Here is a 14,045-nt window from a genome sequence, read left to right as displayed (position 1 = left end):
AAATATGGGAGACCATAGCCCACATACAGGGAGCCATCAGACAGTGACAGCGGCTTCTGCAAATTATTCCCAACATAAATGTAAGCAGTGGTTTAGAAAGCAAATGTGAGGGGAGAACTTCTGTAGGGTAAAACACAAGTCTTATTTTTTTTATAGTAAATGTAAGGAAAGAGGTATATGAGAGAGGACAGAAAAGCAATAAGTGGAGACATTCCTTGAAATGCTGAAATATATGAGGAAGAGGGCTGTTCTGTAGAGGCTGGTGGCTCCAGGCTCTCTCCTGTCAGCAACACTAACCAATTTTCTCCGAGGTCAATAATTGACAACAAGGTCCTATTAGACTCTTGGCTATGGCTGAAGCAGTAACCAACGTGTTCTTGTTTTCTTCATTTTGCTGGAATGAAATTGCAGTTGCCAACAGATTACAAGTCAACTGTCACTTTCCAGTGAAGAGGAGGTATGCCACATGGTGTCCTTCTCAACCACAACTCACAGGCAAGAAACGCAGCTACTGATGCTACCTTCTATCATAGGCAATCTGAGATTTAGTAAACTCTCTCAAAAAGTGTCAGTTGCTATTCAAACAGCCACATAAGGAAGGTGAAGGTTGACAGGAAAGGCTTGAATTAGCTTATTTCCATGTTCATATTTAGCATTAACCTTTAATAAAGAAAAAACAAAAACACCTGAATGATCAAGGAATTTAAGGTTATCTAATAAGTTGACCCCATTTGCTGCTATTGTAATGGGCAGCTATTTTTACCATGTACATTCCTTATCTTCTTTTCGCAGCCATTAATGCACAATCAAATCAGCTGAGTTGAAATTGCTTTCAACCTGATACGGTAATAATGACATGAATGACATTTCAGGCCTTGTTTGAAACCTGGAGAGGGAGGTGGAAGGTAGAAATGCATCAGATTTCGTATTCATTTTCATCATTTTCATTTTTTGTTCCCATCTCGTAGTCCTGATAGCTTGTAAGGGTCTTTTCTTGTACACTGCCATTGGTCCCCGTTACCAATCTGATTTGTTCCTTCTTTACCTAGCATTTTGAGATTTGGTGTTTTGAATTTTTATTGTAAATAACTCAGAAGATATCACAGTCTCAAAACCAATGTGCTGCTAGTTTTCTCATCCTTTACTTTAGCTGTCTGAAACACTTGCTCTTCTCTATCCACTGTAATTGTGAGACAGACAGACATTCCAGTGAGTTTTCCTGAAGTAGGCATTTGGCAAATATTCCAGAAAGAGCCTAGTCTTTAGTTACAGATTAATGATTTATTAATTGTGTTTATTTAGAACTGCCAGTCACTATGGCTGTAGGAATTAAATAAATTGGAGCTGTGCAGCTTTTGTGTCCAAACTAAAATCAAACGTCTTAATTGCTTGAGAGACAGAAGTTCTCTGAGAAGGATTTTATTCTGACCCAACCAATATGTAGCTAGTCCAGTTACAAGTGAAAATATTATGTTACTGTTGCCACTTATAAATAAACTTTGTTGTTGCTAAAGAATTCAAAGTAATATAGTAGTGAAATACCTCAAAATGATGCTATTTGTATTAGGTAATGATGCTTATAATGAGCATCGGTCATTGGCTGCATATATCCATGATTTACTGTTCAGGTATAACAGAAGACATGACAGACAGAGGAGTCAAATTTTATTATATTGTAAATCAGAGTGTGTATTTTGCAATTAGTGATGTTTTGTGATTTGTGCTGGATAATTATGCTGGCCCACTTCTGTTGAAAAGTTGTTTTTGTAGCTATATTCATTGTCACATCTTCATAACAACTTGTGGTTCAATTACATCTATGTTTCATATACATCTGTATATATAGCACACAGATATGTTTTCTGCCACCCACTTAATTATGTCATTTTTATTAGGAACACTTGATTTTTTGTTTTCCTAACATGACAGGATATTTATCATTTTTTTAAAAAAAGAATAATTAAAAAGCCACCACTGGCAATAACTAAGTATTAACATCTTCTATTTTTTGAACTTTTCATAAGAACAGAAATACATCTTTTTAATTTATATAATTGCTAAATCCTGATTAAGATTTATATTAAGAATTGTTAAAATAATAAAATAATAATTAAAAAAAGAAAAAATATCTTTAAAACTTACTGAATGGAAGAATTCAAAATATCTTCATTTAAAAAAAAAAAATCTAACCAGCAGTAATTAATATTTGCTTTTGAGTAACAAAATTTTCACTGCTTGTGTCTTGTGTTATTTAAAAAGACAAGGGGTTTTTTGTAAAACAAATAAATTAGCTTATTGGTTATGAGGTTGTTGTCTGTAATCCAGATAATCCTGGTTTGTAACAAGTTCAATGTCAGAACTTAAGTTTATTATGTAAATCAGGAAGACAGATCATGACCTTGTTCTTTGGGTAAATTCTGGTGAAGACACCATCATTTTCCTGGCTGACACTCTTGAATAGATCACAGATACTCCCGGCCTTTCCTGCTCCAGAAATGCAATTTCTCAGGCACTGCCTTCTGTGACAGCAGGTTGCCATTTTCATTTTCTCTCAAATATTACTGACTTTGCTTCCAAGAACATCTGGAAACAATTGATTCTTTCATTTCTTTTTTCATGTATTTTTTTAAAAGGAAGAATTCTGATGTCTTCATTTAGCTTCCCATTAAAAAGATATGAAAGTAATGGTGCTGATAGGTAAAAGCCTTTATGTTCTGTCCCTACCACATGACATATTCATTAGTGAAGCACTTCCAGTAACGGCCATCCAAGCATTCTTTACACTTTCTGACTGTGGAGTGTAGTTATCTCATAAGTGATTTTAATACTATTATTTTAACATGGGACTTAAAGGCAGGTGTAGATGAAAATATATGGGTTTTTTCAAGAGCCTTAAAATGAACAAGTTTTCATAGTTCAAATAATGATATAGTATTGGTTTGTCCAATTAGCTGAAAAGCTGTAAGTTACAATGCTCCTCAATGAGCACAGACCCTTGCTCTCCGAGGAAAAAAAGAAAAAGGAAGTGTCAGAAACTTAGCACTCTTTTTTTCTTTTTTCCGCCGGCATATACATCTAGTCTGACTTCTTATTTCCCTTTCAAATAGTTCTTCTACACCCACTCTTTCACACAGAGTTTTTAATGTCAAATTGTGTATAATGCACACACACTACCTGACCCTCACACTTTAGCCTTTTCCTCACTGCATTTTCGGTCATGCATCACACCATACAGCAGCTTCTATTTTATTCTCTATATAAACCTCATACTTCATTGCTTTCTGGCCTCAGCCATAAAAAAAAAAAAAAAATACAGTTTGTATTATGATAGTGCTAACAGCCAATTTTGAGTGAGTAATCATATCTTATTTCTCATTACAAAAAATTAGAGGATGTGGGCTATTACTGTACTTGTAGGTTACCAAACTTTGGTTTTAAAATAGGATCCCTGGGTCATGTAGACTGTCTAAAGGATTGTTTTGCTTAAAAAAAATTAAGTTTTAGACATCCTTTTTTTCACTATGGTTATTTTTTAACTGCATATATCAACACATAGAGATTTTTAAGCAAAACAACCAATAGCGAACAGTGTTGACAAAATTTTTCTTACAACACATATGCTTGTTTTTCTGTATGTTTGAGGGACTTTTATGCTTGTGATATTTCTGTATGATAGTAACATCTACATAGTATATCAATAGTCTTTCTAAATGTTAGTTTATTTCAATTTGGTAATGTCAAGACTATGTTTTTATTGCAAAAAACTCTTAGTTTAAGATGAGAATAAAATAGAGGTATTGACTTCCTTTTATTACTGAATTATGATGAGACTTATGATAGAAGCATTGTTCATGCTGTTATATTTAATGTTGCTTTAATAATTCCATTGTAAACTTTGTTTTAAAGAGATTTATAGCTCACTTGTAAACATTCATCCCATCTGTAATATGGCTCTCAAGAACTCAGCTGATAGTCCATCTTTAAATCTTGCTTTCTAAATGACATAAAATAAAATAAAAATAAGGTGAAATTACATATATTTAAGTCATGCAAGTGAATGAAATTTAGTGACTTGCAATCTAGGAAATATTCTAAAATGTTCTCTTGAAACAATGAATCAATTCTGATTAATGAATATCTCAAAGTTTTAAATCCATGGAATATAGGATTTAAATATAGGATTTTATCTCCTTGACCTGATTCTCTTTTAACAGACTTTTAAAGTTGTTCTTCAAGCTTTTATTAAAAATGCTATTATTCATTTTATGTTACTATCAATATCTTCATTGCAGATTATGTACATGTAGAGAGCTCTTACTGAAGATTTTTCAATATACAGAAATAAAAGCAAAAAGTGTTTGGATAAGTGAATGTGATATCTAAGCAAAGATCAGGGTGGAGATATAAAAAAACCTTTATGATCCGGTGAAGGGCATTTGACTGTGGAGAACTGCATGAATTATCTGAAGAACTTATTTTAGCTGGTGTCACTCATTAAGACAATAACATAAGTACTGGATATAAAGAAGGCTTCTAGACATTGCAAACCTTTTTGCAGGTGTAAAAAGATAGACATTGCAAGTCCATGTGTTAAAAGGATATTTCTGTGAGGTCTGGTCAGTGTTTGGCAAACAATGTAATGAGGAAGAGAGTAATTTCAGAAAAAAAGAAAGGTTAAAAACACCCAAGAAGTGCATCTTTAGTCAAAGGTTTTATAGTATCTGTTTCCTTTCTTTTTTTCCTCTGAACTTCAGTTATGTGTGATTTTTGCCAGGAACACAAAATTCACAAACAATAATCCTATCATGAGTCACAGATCCAGGTTGCACACTTCTCCAACTAACACATGAAGTCATACATCTTGTCCCTCAACGTAGGTGAGCAGAAGTTTCCAACATTGCACCATACTGTTTCTTAACTGCAAAGGACAAAACTTAATCCTCTCCACTCTTTTTCTTTCAGTCCAGCAGTTAAAACTATGCCCCAAGTCTTCCATATCTTTATCCCTGACTTTTATCCTTTTGTTGGCTGATCTTGGCAAATCCAGTATTACTTATTATATACTGGTCCAGAATGTTTCAGAACTGGTATTTGTGTGTTGTCTGTAGATAGCAAGATTCTTTTTGGCTTCAGACCTGACCGGAGGCATCTCGTGCTATAAACTGTCAAGAGAAGCAGACAAGACCTTCCCATAACCTACCTCTTCCCTCTAATCCAGTGTCAAAAAAGGTCTCATGAGGATTTCTATTCTGAGATCAAATTATTTTCTGACATAAATCTTCTTAATATAAATCCATGAATCCACCTCTCGCTCCAGCCCTGCTATTATCCTAAAGAGTAGCAGACTTAATACACTGACCACATTTTAGAACAAACTTAAAGTTAACCTCTGTTAACTGCACTATGCTGCATCTCAGGGGCATCAAGATAAGTAGTCAATGTTACAAGCAGCAGCTGAGTATTATTGGGTATAAACATGGGAATATAACACGAGTACTAACATCTATGATATAAAACGGGATTCACTGTTCTTAGGTCCAGGTAGAACAGTCCTGTTGGCCATTTCTTTGGGACATGTCAGCAGATCTTTGCAGTGTGGTGGCACTCAAGAGACATAGAATCATAAAATCATAGAATCATAGAATATTTTATTAAAGGTTTTCATCCTGGGTGTGATGCAGGATTTGAAGAACAAAGAGAAAAAACTATTATTTTAATTCAGTCCATTTTAAGGCAAGTACTCTATCTGAAAGCATTTCCCCTCCATACATCACATATTGTGATTGACATTTGCTTGAATTCAGTGATTGGAACAAGCACAGCTTTCTCCCTGAGTATAAACTGTCCTATCCTGAAACTCCTCGAGGAGTGAGTGGCTCTTTGCTAAGGATACACATAGCTCATGAAATGGCCATTCAGCCCCAGTACCTGCTCCTTTCTAGGTACTGTCTTTCAGAAATGATTAAGCCTTGTCCTGTTTAGCCAGGACAGGGTTAAGTTTCCCCAGCAGTGGCGGGGAAGCTCTAGCTGGGTTATTCATATATCATGCTGACGTCACATCCTGGCGTGAGCACCGGAAGAATCGGTGATCGCGTGGGTTGATGCAGCCGGTTCTCTCTTTGCTGTATCAGTATATACTTTGCTCTGTTCATTGTTATCACTGTTATTCTTACTGTTATTGTTTGTTGTGTTGCTGTTGCACTGTTGTATTAAACCTCTCCTTATCTCAGTCTCGGGGCTTTGTATTTCACTCCCTTTGTGGGCGAGGGGCAGCAGCCATGTGGTCTCAGACCCCAGCAGGGGCTAAACCATCACAAGCCTCCTTGTACTTTTCCATGAACACAGAAGAGTTCTTGCCTCTTCACGCAATAATGGTGACAGGGAGAAACACCTTTGATATTACAGATAACCTGATCTATACTGACATTTAGAGCATATTAACAGCCCTCATGTCCACTGGATCCTGTGACAATAGCACATACATTGTTATCCCCTACACGGAAACTGCTGGTCAAAACAAAGTATGAAAGGACATGATGAATCACTGCATTGATAAATGAAGGTTGGAGGTTTGAAGAATTCTAACCAGATTTAATATGCAATTTGCAGGCAAAGAGGAAGCTAATTTTGACTTGTCTTTTAAATGTATTATGGTACTCACAATTTAATGATGTGCCAAGATCCCTGGCTTGCATTAAATGGAGCAAATCATTCTAGATGCTATATATCCAATTCCTTGTTGGAACTAGGGATTCAAATACTCAGTGTTTTTCCTACATATAGAATTACCAGGGGAACAAGGAGTGCTAGCATCCTAGCATCGTTGAGTATTAAGTAAATTCACAGCTGAGAAGCCCACAGGTAGTAATTTACCTTCACCCTCAAAACCAATTCTTATCATGATGTTTTGTTTTTCATCAACAGGTCACAGAGACATAAAATGGCAGTTTTTTCTTTTTAAAACAGGGAAACCTGTTTTAAGTGGTGTATGGTATTAAAATAGAATGATTTGCTCAAAATCAAACTGCAGGAAAGAGGCAAAAACTGGTGTAGAAATATATATTTCTAAGTCCCATAGAACAAAAAAATCATGTTCCTCCATGCCCCTTCACACCACTTCTCACTTCAGGAAAAAGATTTTGTTAATTCTATCAGATGCCAAACATGGAAGCTGTGGAAGCTACTCTTAAAGTTTACTGATAACAAAACAATCCCAAGAGGGAAATGAACACTCTCAGTAGAACTGCATTTGTCAGTGCTATAAGTAGGGATGTCCTTTACCCTGCAGATAAACTTGTGATGAGAGGAACGTGAACATGGCATCTTCAAGCTGAGTTTGTTTATATAAGACAGGAATAGATCCAGGATTTTTTTTCCTTTGATAACACATATTGTTTATGTCAAATAAATCTTTCAAATACTTTCATCAATATAAAGTTCATTTTTAGCTCATACTGAACAAGAATTTATGTCATAAATTGTTAGACCAGGATTGGATTTTGTTCCTATTTTTCAGGCTGGATTGATTTCTGCCTTCCTTTAAGTGGACTTGTTCTTGCATAGACTTTATAATGCTGTTACAAATATTGCGATCATTCATAATAATGTAACAAGCATTCTTTGGTAAATCTCAAGTAGGATTCCCAGGCCCTATTCTTCCTCACTCTGACTAAATGCTTCATACTTACATCTAAAAATTTAGAGTCAATTGCTTTTACTATATGGCATAGAGAAAGTGGGGAAAAAAACCCACAAAAATGCAAGTCCCCATCAGTAGAACGTCATTCTTGAAGAAGCAATATTACCAATCCCTTCCTTTTCTCTCTCATGACCATCAAAGAAAATTTTTAAATTCTACTAAAAATGTTCAGTAATTTTCACAGCCTCACTTTAGGTGTAAAGATGGAGGAGCATTTTTTTGCATTCCAAACTTAATATCCAGAAGCACATATGTAGGCTTTCTCTCTGTGTCAGAGATTGAGAGGATCAGAAGGGAACAAATTCTGGCAATTGTCAGTAGTAGGTCCCCAGAGTTACCACTGTTGTATTTCTCTTCAGGATTTCCCACAAAGAAATGAATGCATGTAATACTGTGTGGTACAAGAGCCTTAAATCCAGCACTTCGGAAATTGTCATGCTCAGTCTTCAAACTCTGTAGCTGATCAGCAGGTTCAAAGCCACCTTGTGCACCCCAGACACACTGGATTTATATTTACATTTGCATCACAATTGGCAGTAGACCTGTTTTTTCTGGAAGTCCTGGAGTCATTGCAACTAGTTCTCTGGAATTGATCTGTACACATAAACTGGCCATACCTGTACAGCAGAGTTAGGAAATCCTAGTTTAATGTGCCAGCTACAGAAATTCTGCCTGGACAAAGTTTGGAACAGAGCAAAATGACATGAGAGAAAGTCCAATTATAAAAGTTTTACACAGAGCAAGTAAACACAGGGGTACTGTAGTACTGTGGCCCTGAATATCTATATGAACACTTGTCAAAACCATGCCATCTTTTCAGGCAAATTTTCTGCTTCAAAGCATTTGTCTCCTCTAACTTAAATTTGTGGATTCTTCATGTATTATCCCCCACTAACACAGCAGATTGCATACATGTCTTTTGCTTTTCAAGTTGCTTCAGATTCTCTTCTCAACAGCCTTGATCAAGTCACAGGCTGGTGACAATTTACCTGTCACTATGTCTTTAGCACTTTTTAGAAGAATGTCCATTTATTTCAGAGTGCCCCCAGCCAGTAAGCTGAGGTAGGCTGTGATACAAGACTAGAAAAAAAGGGTCACTAGATGGCTGAGGAAAAAACAAAGCTTACTTCTGTCCTTATTTAACAGTTGTTATAGCTCAAAACCTCCTCCATCCCACATATAGCGTCTGCTACATTACGAGGACAAAAATGTAATATGGAATTTTGCAACGTGACCAACACTGAATTCACAGGGTGAACTGTTCAGCTCTTTTCTATTAAATTTTTCGTAATTTCATTAAAAGTAAATACCATTATTTAACTTAAATGGACAAATAAGTTTGTGGAATAGCTTTTCCCCTTTACTCACTACTTGTGAAACCAATACCTCGCCTATTGTGGATCTTCTGTTCTCTTGCTTGATTACACCTTAATCAGATGACTCTTGTGTTCATGATTAACATGAATTTAAGAATTTGGAAAAAGTTTTGAAAACACCAGAAGTGACAGTTATGTTATCTATCTTTAGCTATCAAACAGTTAAGGATCAAGTTTGAGGTAACACTTTAGGCTCTCATCAATCAGTAGAGAAAAGCCTCTGCAGTATAATTCACTATGAATAATGAATGATTATAGATAATGAATCATTATCCATAGCACTATTTTCAATGTTAGAGATTCTCTAATGTGTTAGCTGGACATGCAGGTAAGCAGGCACGCTGTCCTTGCTCTGTGCCATAAAGAACAAGCAGCAGTGGTGGGAAAGCACATCCACATTAGTATATGGCACTGATACATGCATCAGACCTTTTTAGTCCAGTCATGAATGTGTGTTGACATGACTTGCAGACCTGCACATGTTCCTACACACAGGTTTCAAACTCATCACCATTTTCTTCTATTTCTATTTTTAAATCACCAGTACTTACTGCTGCTATATTTCAGGAGTACTATCTTTTAATAACCAAATGAAAGGAAAAGTTATTATCTTGTCTCCTAAATCTCTGCATCTGACCAGAACAGATTTATATAGGACATTCTAAAGGTAGAAATGTGTGAATGGTTGATGGGCAGTTCTGGAAAGTATCTGATGGAGAGAATTTCATGATACTCCTCAACATTTCAATCCTGCATAATTATCCTGTAATAATTAGAAGATATTTAACACAATTGCAAGGATGGAGGACAGAAGGATAAAGGGTTTTTTATAGTCTCAAATGCACAGGCATGCAGAGGTTTTCAAGATATATTATGATGTGAACCTGTGTGTTTGAAGGCACAGCTCAGAACAGTGATGCGTGGTAAAGAGAAATAGCATGGAAAGGAATTGAAATTACAGTAGAAGGTAAAATATTTCAAAAGAGCACATCAATTTGTACCGATCAAATACAGAAAAATAACCTATGCATTCTTATTTAAGATATTGCTGAAAAACAAGGAGCTCAGACCCATAGAAAAGGTAATTTAAAATTCAGACATTACTCTTATTTCCACCTCACCCCTTTCCTGAAATAAACACATGCTTTATAGATCTAATTAAATTCTCCTTCAGATGAAATTGAAAAAAAAAAAAAAAAAAATTGCTTCCATTTTTTCAAAACATTTTTATTTCCAATGAAACTTGTGAAGAATTCCCAACAAATTCAATAGCACTTGTCCCAAATACTGTACTGCTGAATATTGACTCTTATAATCTCTTCTAGATGTATATATAAAACTATAACTCATATTTTCTTCAAATTCAAAACGAGAAAAACCACAATAATGTCTATCACAGTCACCAGTGACCTCTTAGAACTTTTATTTCAGCTCAGATGAAACTTAATGATGGTATTTTTGAAATCAAGGAGGATTTTTTTTTCTTATTGCTGCTAAGATTTACCAGGAGTATTCAGTAGATTATTTCCAAAAGTGAGGAGAAATCCTATCTTTGATCTCAATTGAAATTTGAATAAAGTTACTCATAGGACCTGAATGTGGACAGGGTTATGATAAACAAGAAACTATATTCCCATAGGTGTCTGCTGAGACGAGAATAAAACCAGATTACAATGATTATAAGATTTAACAATTATGCATATTACGTTAAACTCATGTTAACGTTAGAGGTACTTCTGCAGTAGTTCTGTTTTTTGTAAAGCTGTGGATCATTTGAAAAGAAATTATGTGCATATGTTAGTTAGCTTTTGTGGTGGATGTTATGAGTTTTCTAGAACAGTAACGCAATTTTATTCGTTCACATCCTCAGTCAGATATATTTCATTTCATTTTTACACAAGTCACAGAGGAGAAATAGGTATATTTTTATTTCAGATGTAAAATCCATACCTCACTTGTAAGTTATGCAAGGAGAATAAGCTTCATTAAACAGAACTACAAGTTGTCTGCAAATAGTGATTTGCACTTTGGGAGTACTTTTCTTTGAAATCATTAAATCTACACAGCTAAAGTAACTTTATCTCCTTGAAAAACTCTGCTTACTACCTCATACTGAGGAAGAAAAAAGTGAGACTTTTTAAAATATGTTTCCTAATGACTCAGAGAGCAAATTTCCTCTGTATTTGCCATGTTATACACATTTACTTTCTATGGCAGACAAAAAAAGGCAAATTAAAAAAAAAAAAAAATTAGCTAAATGCAATTTAAAGGAAATTTTCTAAATACATGAATTTCAGAATAATCTTAAGACAGCTAAATGAGACAACTTCCATGGTTTATAATGTCTTCATTGTTTCTCAGAAACATACACTATGAAAAAATTCCACTTATCAGATCTATTCAGCAGAACCAGTTTTATTCCATAACAATAGAGAAAAAGCATTTTTGTCACTGATTTTGCTGGAAGTAGGGCCAAATGTCAAATAATAAATAATGGGCAACAAGCATGGCACACTTATGGTGCCAAATAAACTGTACCTGCATACCTTATCTCATTCATAAAACAACAGTTGATGTGTAGTATTGCACTGTACCAGTATAAAGTATTCCTATTATAAACATGTGTTGATTAATGAAATGATTAATGAAATACTTACCTGGCCATGGTGGCAATCATAACATAATTATATTCCATATAGAAAGAGGACAAGCATATAAGGAGTTTACATTTAAAGCTGAAAGCCAAACAATAAAAGACTTATAAAATCTCCAGAAAGTCACTCGAAAGTGTATAAATTTGACTATCAAAGTGAAGAGTGCAATTACAAATAAAATATGAGAACTAATAAATTGGAAGAAAAAAAGAAATACTGTTATTTGTACTACTTCTAATATACACAAATAGCTATCAAAGTATAGCAAATCAAAATATGTAGGTAAAGATGTGAAAGGAATATCGTAAGGGTAAGGCTAAAGACAGTAAGTTTAGTGCATCAGAGACAAAAATATCCTATTTATTCTTCATATTTAGAATTGAACAGGTTGAAGTAGTTCTGTCAGATAAGAATGGGAAGTTCTTTTAATCTTCTAGTAAATTAGACCAATACAAGCTGCACAGAAGTGTCCTCAAGCCAAACCCACATGACACTAAAATTTCAAATCAGTCATCAAAAAAGTAATTTAAGATTAGGAATGAGCAAGCTATCAAGCTTCTATGGTGATACAGTAGGGAAAAAAATGCTCATATGAACCACACCCATCATATGATCCACAACCATCTATAAAAAGAAAAAGATAGATGATTGGAGTGCTGAAGAAAAAGAGATCAATCTGTTTTGTTTACTAAGGAAAAAAAAAAAAAAGGTGATTTGATTTCCATACATGTATTTTTTTCCATGGGGGGCAGTGATAAAGGACCATTTTGCAAGAATAGAGAGGTATTGTAGGGACTATGCCTAGAGACGAATCTAAACACATTCAAAGTATCTTTTGTCAGGTTAAGTAATCAATGCAGCAAACTGATAAGAGAAATAATGATTATCTCTTTGTGATATATTCAAATAAATAGTGAATACCATTCCATATGGGACTATATGTTGGGTTTGTGAAGTTAATTATGTTAATAGGCTCAATGAAATGCAGTGATGTGACAATCAGGAGATAAGATTAGAGAAACCTTCTGACCTCCAACTACAAGTCTGGGAATTTTTCTGAATCTCTATAAAGTACTAGAATTTGAAGCATCTTGAGTACAACTGCAGTAACTCACAGTCTGATTTTAACTGGCTGAAGAATAGCTAGAGCTTTACCCATGGTTGGTTGCCATGTCTTTATTTGTTGTGTCTTAAATTGGACACCCTGAAATACTGAGGGAAAGGCGATTTTTAAATGCAACTTCATATACTTACAGCAAGTGGAAGTTGGCAAATGATAGCAGAAATTAATAGAAGCTTTGAATTTGAATCTATGCTATGAAGTACTTTTCCCCATCTAAAACACCACAAGATCCAGCTGTGTTTATATCTAAGCTTAGGCTTGAAAGCAATTCAAATAAACACAAAATATTTTTTTTTTAAGTATCAGCATGTAACAGTTACATTTTCTTTTATGATGTCCTTCAAGCTTCTTTTGGAATACCTGAAGCAGTCTAATTTTCAGCTCGCAATCAAATATTTTATAACTATGATTCTTTTTTTTTCTTTTTTCTTTTCTTCCCCCTTAAGTATCTGCCATAATGAGACAAATGTATGTCTGTATCAAAAAGCCCAATGGATGCACAATGACTGATGAGTGTTTGGGCTAAAAAAAACAAACTGAATGAGTGCAAACACTATCTAATCCATTTCTTCCCTTAGTATGGATGTAAATGACATAGTTTCCACATAGACCTGTGTGGAATACCAAGCTACAGTAAAAGTCCTTCCACTTCCACGAGCAGCCATGTAAAGCTGTGAGTCAGAAACAGTAGTGCCATTAATACATACTTCTTACACGATCAGTTTTGTAACTCAAAGAAGATTGTGACAGAAAAGTTCTCCAAACCTTTGGTCACCTTAATTTATGGAGACCAGATAGAGTGGTACTAAAATCCCCCACCTAGATGGACATTATCACTTCCTGATCTCCTGAACTGCAGTTTCACTGCAGGAAATTTGGGATGTGTTGGAAATTGCTATATATTCATCCAGGTTTTGAAGTTGTTATTTTCTTTTGCTTATTGCGTGGAAGTGTTCAGGAGTAAAGCATAGAGTGCTACAGAAGCTCTAGAGAGAGTATTTCAAGTGATTTACTTGATTTCAATAAAAACTTGGCCTCTCTTATGGGTGAGAGAGACACATTCCATGTAGCAAACCCTTTATTAAGGATTCCCTACAGGAAGTGAGGTATATCAAGCATTATATGAAACTTAATTGTGGTTATATTTTATTGCTACTTAGATTATTAAGTGTTTAAACTACCAGATAACAGAA

General features: G+C 34.8%; 1 protein-coding gene across 6 annotated transcripts in view; it reads left to right on the top strand.

Moving 5' to 3' along the window:
- The window catches only part of CNTN5 (contactin 5), a 666,666-nt gene that overhangs the window by 504,619 nt on the left and 148,002 nt on the right, over positions 1-14,045 (top strand). The window lies entirely within an intron of this gene.

This window comes from Strix uralensis, chromosome 2 (assembly GCF_047716275.1).
Source record: "Strix uralensis isolate ZFMK-TIS-50842 chromosome 2, bStrUra1, whole genome shotgun sequence".
Lineage (NCBI taxonomy): Eukaryota > Metazoa > Chordata > Aves > Strigiformes > Strigidae > Strix > Strix uralensis.
This window is presented reverse-complemented; position numbering and strand designations above follow the sequence as displayed.